Consider the following 8895-nt stretch of genomic DNA (forward strand, 5'->3'; position numbering starts at 1 on the left):
GGCTGGCAGGAGTCTGATATCACCCGCGGACTCCAGCATCCCGCATTACCGGAGCGAGGAAGGTACGTGCACTCGAAGGGAGAGATGCCAGGTGAAACTCCTGCATATCACTCAGCAGAATCACGGCGGTGATTGCTTCATGGTTCAGTTTTTCCTCGCTCTGTTCTGAATCTCAGTCGGACTTGTGGCTGGAGGGGCAGCAGCTTGGTCCAGCTCCTGTTGCAGTCCCACTGGCTCTCCCGTGGCATGGGGGAATTAATAATTCAACGTGGGCCAGGTGAGGAGTAGCGGGGCTAGAAGGCAGCTGTAATATTTCCCTTTTAAAAGACCAGCAGGGCAGGAGCTGGAAGTTAAGTGGCAATTGATCTCACTTCTGCAGGACATTTCCAAGTAAATTATTAGGGATGAGCCAGTCATTGCCATTTACGTTTCCCATGGTTGCTGGCAGGCTCCAACTGCCCCAGGGACAGGGGAAACAGCAGAGCCTGCCTAGCAAAACGCCGAGAGCACAAACTGCCCCACCAGCAGTATATTCTTGAGTGGAAGAGACCCTTCCCGGACAACCGGACAGAGCCGCTGCCCTGCCACAGTACCTCTTGGAAAGTCTTCCGCTAAAACCAGCTCTAAGCCTCTTAACCGCTCCCTCCACCGTGACAGTGGATTTGCTCCAGCCTAAGTTAGGCAGCCCCAGGGCTGGCTACTGGCACGCACCACAACACGTCTGCAAGCGCCAGGCCGGCCTCGGATGCCCTCTGAGCCACAGAGCCCTCGCTAGTATTAATAAACCTGGTGGCTAAGCCCACCACCCTGGCTTCGGACATCATCCCAGGGTGAGGGTGGGTGCACTGCTACCGAAGCTGCTGGGTCCCCAGCCATTTACTCCGACGTACAGGCTGCCCTTACCGCTCTGTATTTGGATACCAAGTGGAAACTCAGCTAGAAATCACCGTGTTCTCAACCTGACGGATCCAAGCCCAAGCGTTGCCCTTGGTGCTTTTAACAGCCCAGCGCCTCTCCGGGTGTCTGTGCACAAAGACAGGCAATGTCATCTTCCCACAGCTCCCTTAACTGCTTATCGATCCCAAAGAGCCTCCGAATGGATTTCTCTGGCTAGCTATCATCCTCCATAGCCTGGGAGATCCCCTCTGTATTATAAAGTAGACATCTCAGTTATAGCTTTATTTACTGCGAAAGAGCAATTAAGCCATCCCGGTTCGATTTATGGCCAGCACAGATAACTCCTCTTAACACAAGCCAAGGCCAGTTTAACTTTTGGACTCTTACCTCTTGCCAGGTGCAAAAAAAAAAAACAAACCAGCTTCATTTGTGCATTTTTTTAACATCTCTAGCCTATATTCAAACCTCATCTGTGATCAGTCCAGTACAAGCCGGGAAATTATTCCCTAGAAGTGCGTTTAATAGATTTCCACTGTGCTCATTGCAGTCACGAACTCAGAGCTCAACTCACCTAGCTTTATTTTCTGAAAGCCGTACCCTGAAGCTGAGATTTGGGATGTTGGTGCTTTCGGTACCCAAAGGGATTTGAACGCCCAGCTCCATATTCAGGACAGCGTGGCAAAGCTACCGGGCGATGAGGTACGGCAGGAAAAAGGCACGCTCAGCCAAGCCCACGATGCTGCTCCAATTTACGGATGAGAAAGACGCCGTCACGAGAGAGGGGCCACCTGGCCGGTGATGGAGGGAGCCAGCCGAATGTCCAGCCAGCCTTGGCGGAGGGGCTGGAAGCCAGGACATCCCTTCCAGTCCCTTTCCGACACTCTCCAGGGTTGCACCGTGCCAGTCAGCATCCCAGCACGCAAAGCCTCTTGCGGGTCTGAGCCTGAGCTGCTATTCCGACAGTTTTCAATGGATAATGTTCATACTTTACAGCTTTACGGAAAATCACCGCAACTGACACAGAGCTGCACTTTATTAATTTTTGCAACTACCAGCAGTGAATTAATCCAGTTGGAGACTGATCTAATTTCTCAATAATGCCCAGATTTTCCACATTATCAAATTCATTTCTCATTACCCATTAGGGCAGGTGGAGTTTCCGTAGCCGGGTGGATCACTTCAACGTCGCTGCGTAATGCTCCTTCCAGACAGCCGAGCCGCCGACAGCCCGCTGAGAACGCGCTCGGCTGACGAACGTCCTCTCTGGGTGAGAGTCTGCGGTATTTAAAGAAAATCGCTTTTTAACTAACTTTATGTCTTGGCAGGACGGAGCATTAAGACTGGGGAGAGCAGGGGGAAGCACTACCACTTCTGTCTTAAGGAGCTGCTTAAAAACCATGGTACTGGTTTTTAAAACACGTTGTAGGAGTGGTTGCCTTTGCTCTCGGAGCTGGTTTGTTAGATCAGAACCAGGCTGAACTTCACATTTCTCCAGCTGAGCTCTTCTGCATTTGGACCGGCAGCACGTGCTGAGGTACCCAACGTACTGGGATGCACCCCACGTACTGGGATGCAACCTGCCTTCGCCTGCAGCACTGCCCACACCATCTGGGAGCCGTGGACGCGGGAGCCCCTGCTAAAGAGCTGTTGTACCCAGTCAGCTCTCTCCTCCTCTTGATTAGTTGGACACCCAATTTCTGTTCTAGGCTTCATTTGTCCCCTGGTGTGAGATGCTTCCCGGGCTGATGGCCTGGAGATCGTTTCTGATGGCCCTACAAGAACGATGCTGGCCCCCACTCAGCTACCCACACGCTGACCACCACCTGGCACCGATCAGAGCCACGCTGCAACCCAGGGAGAGCGGTAAACATCTCAAGATGCTCCTTTTTCTTAATCATACACTTAGAAAGGTTCTAAATAATACATAAACCAAATAAAAATATCAACAATGATAGCCTGGCTATTTTTGAGCTAATCCTTGCAACCAGAGATGTGCTACGCTCTCCACACCAGCCCTGCTAAATTGTTGTTGCCTCCCGTCTCTGTTGCCTGATTGAAGTGAGATTAATTTGTTTTCCAATCCTGTCAGTGTTCCTGGAGCAGCGGTTCTGGGGTGTTTGCATGAAGCACCCTGGTGATAACCCGAGAGTGCTTTAAAGGCAGCCACAGCCTACCTGGGTAAACATCTCCTCCCTGCACAACCGCGGGTGCCACCACCCAGCCAGCCTGCTTTCCCTTTTGCTTTCCATTCCTGTGCCCTCCCAGGCCAGCCGGGAAGGAGCAGGTAATCTGCCCCAGCTTGTTTCCCTGATGCCTCTCTGCGCTCTATTGCACCTGCAGGCATCGGCATTTCCCGATGCATCCACGTGTGTGCTTTCAGTCAAAAAAAAAAACCTAAACCACCACGTCAGCCTGCGCGTTTGTACCACACCTGGCCAGGTAAAGGGACCTTCTCCTTTGCGAGCTGACGTAAATGGTACTGCCACTGTGACTTAAGCTCACGGGTACAAAAATCAGCCCCGACGGAAGTACGTACTTCATCTTATTTCCTCCTTTCGCCACAACTCATCCTATTTACTCGAAGGAAAGCTGTGACCTGTTTCACGGAGTCCCAGAAGCCCAAAGGTCTTGCCCGCATCCTCGCCTGCATGGGAAACATCAGAAGCTTCTGCATTGCCTGGGCCAGGAGGTAATAACAAACCCAGCAGGCTCCTCGCCTGAGGGACCTGTGCCGTCTTAGCAGCCGCTGGTTTTTAGAAAATATTGCAGTATCCATCGGCTCCCCAGAGAGGTGAGATGGGAGCGTGCGTTGGGACAGGAGGTGTGCCGGTGGAGGCTGGCGGCACTGGGACAGTCACCGCAATCCCTCGGTGGTACGGCAGACTTGTAGGCTGCTTTGGCTGTTTGCTCTCAGACCTAATGAAAACAAGAGAGGGGAAAAAAATAAAGACCTATGCCCCTTAGAATTTTTTCCCCTTCTAGCACTTCGGACCACGTCTGAATGTTAATTTAGCAACTTCCAGGCAGGACAGTAGCCTTATTTTATTGTACGGTGACAAATTGATTTAGGAAAAAAAAAAAACAACACACCCCCACAACCTACTCGGCATCTGAAATACAGTATTATTACCTGCAGCATTAATTGGTGGCATCAGTGCTCTGTAATTTGTTACCGGTGGCATATTTCTGTATGGCTTCATTTCCTTAAAAGCCTGGGAATTAATTAGGTGTTTGTGGCGGTAAGGGACTGGCAGGCACCAAGCATCATGTGGGCAATCACCGGAGAGGCTTCCTGGCTGCACGTATGCATTAAAGGTTAGTAAACCGCTGGTGTAAATACCACAGCTCCCCTGACTTATGGGGATTCATTTACCTCCAGGCAGATGTGTTTACAGCAGCTGAGCACCTGCCCCTCTATATTTAAGTGCAGAACAAAAATTCACCTCGTCTAAGTAATATATGGCAACATTTAATCATCGGTATTTGTTTCTGAGTAACTGAGTTACCGAGGATGCCTATTCCCAACTAACTGATATCCTCGGTAATTTCTGCTGAAAAGGAAGTCAATCAGGCAACATCCAGCCCCATATCATTGGCCCTGTGGATCGCAGCCCTTCCGCTGACACCGTAATCATATTTCACCTCCTTTTTTACACGCTGAGTAACTCCGGGTGGGAAAACACCCACCTGTCGTTAGAGCAAACAGCCCCGTGAAGAACTGCCAAGGGGAGAAGTTGCTGCTGGAGGTTTGTGCCCCCGGCTCCGTGTAAGCGTCACGTGGAGTTGCAGGGGAGAAGTGTCCAGCGCCGGGGTGATGGAGCAGCCGGGGTGATGGAGCAGTCAGAGGCACAGCCCATGCCACCCGCTCCATGGCTGGCTGGAACCTGCTGGAGCCTTTCCCAGGAAGGGGAGAGATAGGTGAGGGCTCGAGGGAGGGCCAGAGATTCGCGGCAGGGGACACCCACGCCCGGCCCCGGTGCCTGTTCCAGCCCCACGGTGCGGCAGCGTGGGCAGCCGCAGCACAGCATCGGCATCCTGCCCGCGTGGGACACCCACAGGCTGGAGAGCCGTGGCTTTTGGAGGAGAGGGTTGAGCTGTATTGGTGCTTTGAGATGGATGAGGTCAGGGAGGGAGGATAAGATGCTCCACGTGAAGCTTCATGCTTCACAAGTCAAAGAACATCGCAGGGCTGTAAACAAAACAAGAACCATCAAAAATCGCAATAATGCAATGATGGAGCATGCCCACACCTACACACACATGTCCGTATGAAACAACCGAAAGGCAGAAAGCTCCCACCTGATGCCAGGTGCCGCACCGCCCGTGGGCTACCTGCCCTGGTTCCTCAGCAGAGGGCCCAGAGGCCACACCGATGGGCACGGCCACTCCTGCCGCGGCTCCGACTGCTGCACCCTGTGCCCGGCTGCATTTTGGGCTCCCCAGCACTGTGGCAGAATTAACGCTGCTGGTTTGTTAGTCTAATTCAAAAATATGCTTGGGCCTTTTACTGGAAAAACAAAAATTAGGTTTCTGCGAGCCAAGATCCTGCAGAATTACTGTATCTTGGGCCTTTATCGTAAAGCACGGTCAATACTTCTTTATGGGGTCAGAATTAAAATGGACAACGGCTCTGATATCACCAGCGCAATGAGTTACAACATTTCTTGATGACCCTGTAACCACCTTTTATCATTTTAGGCGGCGCGACATGCGATATAACCAAGGCAGGGGTTTTGCTGGAAGCTCGTGAGCCTGTGAGCACTGCAGGGGTCTGATAGCCCAAGGCACGGCTCCAGCACCAACAATTTCAACTCCCTTTTGACTTTCTGCTAGCAACACATGGCCAGTAAAGCTTATAAATCAAAGTATAATGTGTCCAGAGGTTCCCTGACCTAGCATTAAAATGGGTTACCCTAAGAAAACCTTCCCATGTTTTACAGTGGTTCAGAATTTATTCCAAAATGATATATTTTATACATATGCATTATATATTTATACAAACTTGACCTTTTAAGAGCTGCCCTGTGCACTTGTTGAGCATTACATATAAACCGAATATGAAATATTTCAACCAACAGCTTCAAGATGATGTGTGGGTAAAATTCAGGGCTGGGGAAAGGAGAAAAGAGGCAGGCTCAGATAATCAAGTACTACAGAGAAATGTGCCTCTAACCTCAGCTCTGCCGAGGTTCATGAGATGCTTCGCCCCCAGACCCTGGTCCTCACTCTCCAAGACGCAGGCAGGAGCTCAGGTGACTTCTTTGAGGTGTGCTGAAATCCCTGAGGACAAAAACTAGAGATGCAATGGTGACTTTAGCTGCTTAAAATCCTAAAAAACTAAACACTTTTGGGCTGATCAGCAAACGGCAGAAATGTTATAGGAATTAAGAAAAAATTCTCCAGTTTCACACTTTCTCATGAGCCTTGTATAAAAGACCTTTCCTACAGGCAACTTGGTAACTCTGTCATCAAACCTCCACTAAAGCAGATCAAAACCCACTTGAGTCTTCAAGTCAGGGCTGATAACTAATGGCAGTGAATTTCCCAACGCAGGGCTTGCGGTATTAACATTTTAAAAAAAAAAATCACGAGACCCTCAAGTACCCTGACGCTAAGTCTCATGACCTTTAAGTCAACTAGATTCAGGTTTCTTTTCCTTCGACTCTCGCTGTTCTTTTGGGATAGAAATAAAAGACCTTGTTAGGTTTAGGGAACATTACAGGGAGCCACCATCACCCATTTCTTCCCCCGTTTACATTTCTGGTCCCCTAAATTTGGTTACCGTAAGCTGCAATTTATTTTTAAATAGTTCTTTTCAATGTTGATGCATTTTGATAATCCTTATTTTTAAGTCAATTTGTGAAAGATTTTAAAGCTCGTTTGAAATTAATCTTCCTTTGAAGCTCAGTCTGATCCGAACCAGCATTAAGCAGGTCCTGAAGTTTGTCCAAGCTGGCTCACAAAGAAAATGTCTTTCCACCGAGCTATGAGTGGCCTTATGCATTTTACAAGTTACAAGGAGAGGCGAGGACTAAGATTCAAAGACAGAATATTAGAAAAGTCCCTAACACTGAGGTCCCAAAGCACCGTGTTCCTGGGCACACAATACCCGAGCAGTCCTTATTCAATCTTTTTGCCACATTTCTGCTTTTGATAACGCATTCCCCTGAAAAAATCAAAACCGAGTTCGGAGAAAGCCTCGCATCGGACTGCATTAATTTTGTTGGCTGAAATCAAAATGTAGAGTCAGGTGTTTGACGGCTGCTCTATAGCACCGAGCAAAATCCCTTTCCTGCTTTTCCGCTGTGTTGCCAAGGTGTGTCGTTTAGATAAAAGTCCCATTTCTGACCAAGGCACTGGCTGCTGCTCCCGTAAGCGAGAGGACAGGGTCTGCTCCTGCTCTCCCCCATCCTTCTCACCATCACGACGTGCCTCCTGGCCCCTGGCCCTGGGCTTTACCTGCTGCCACGAGCAGGCAGGGACCCCTGACATCGCCTTCTCTGGATTGCAAACAGAAAACCATCAAATCCTGCTGCCCAAATTCGGCAAACCCAACTTTCTGCCTCGCTGGCCGTTGCCCTCCAAGCCTCTCGGCTGCTCCACGTGGCACCAAGGCTGGATGGAGCTAAAGGCGCGGGGACACTGGAAACCAGCTCAGCGTGGCCCGGCACAGCTTAGCAACACCCAGCCATCTCAGTCGGCTCGCTCTATTTGTACGTACAGATAAATATACATAAGGCAGAGCTGAAAAGACAGAGTCAGCTCCTCTCTGAAGTCCTTCAGCTCCTGTTACCGCCAGATCCCCAGCGCTCTGCGGCACGCACGCTCTTTACAGCAGCCGTCAGCCTGGCACAGCGCGGAGCAGATGGTCATAACGACTTGGCCCAAGGCCGCTGTCAGCCCCCGGCTCCTCGCCTCACATGATGTTCACTGAGCCACCTGGGCCTCCTACGCACCGGCGGGGCTGGGCAGGACACCATGCAACCCGGGGCAAAGCCGGAGCAGTTGCTGGCATGGCAGGGATTAACACTGAACGGTCCCAAAAAAATCAACGGCTCGTGGTGCCCAGGCATCTCCATCTGCCGTGGACGACACCGCTCCTGCTCGAACACAAGCAATGGGCTCAGGATAGCTGCAGGCAGAAGTTGTCAGAGAGAGACGCCCCAAGGAACGCTGAATGGCAGACGGATCGCAGGACCTCAGGCAAATCCTCAAAAGTCTTGTTATCACCCAATAATTATCTGCTCCTGCTGGTCACTGCTGACGCAGCTTCATCCTGCTGCCCAGAGGTCGCAGGAAGCACCCGCTGCCGCTGTTTGCCCCTAAAACAAGGGCACAAGGGGCAGAAAATGGCAGAGTGGGGTACGTGGCCAGGGCTGCAGGAGGAGCAGGGAGAGAGGTAGAACAGCAGGGGCAGAAAGCACGTCCTGCACCCAGCTGGCCTCTCCCGAAGGGGAGCCCGGGCACGGCCACAACCCACCATCCCCACTGGGGACGTGGGGCTGGGGAGCCGGGGCTGGCAGCCTGGCTGCAGGGAGCCTTAGGTAGGAGAGAAGCCATGTGCAGAGATGAGTTCTGTGCATTGCTCGGGTGTTTCCCCCACAAATTAGAGGTTTTACACCACCACCAGTAAACTGGAGGGGGTTTTTTGCCAAAAGCAATAGCCGCTCCGGGTGATTGCACAAAAGCCACCGTGGTACGGGCACAGCAGAGGCTCGGTGACGCATCTATTAGGGCGTTATTGCAGCATTAATGCAGCCATAAGCACGCGAGAGCCTCAACAGCTCTCCTCCAAACGTTGCTCGGAGAAGCCCCGCTCAGCGAGCGGCCGGCCGCGCACGTCCATAAAGAGGAGAGGCAACCGCGCTCCAACTTCCTGGCGCTCGGGGAATCTTCCTGGATCACGTTACGTTCATGTGTCCTTGGCTCATCCCTGTACAGTTGAAAAACACTGTAAGGGGAGCCAGTTAATTGAGACAGCCGGTCTCACGAAGCAAA

The sequence above is a fragment of the Cariama cristata genome, unplaced genomic scaffold (assembly GCF_000690535.1).
Source record: "Cariama cristata isolate BGI_N322 unplaced genomic scaffold, ASM69053v1 scaffold9525, whole genome shotgun sequence".
Lineage (NCBI taxonomy): Eukaryota > Metazoa > Chordata > Aves > Cariamiformes > Cariamidae > Cariama > Cariama cristata.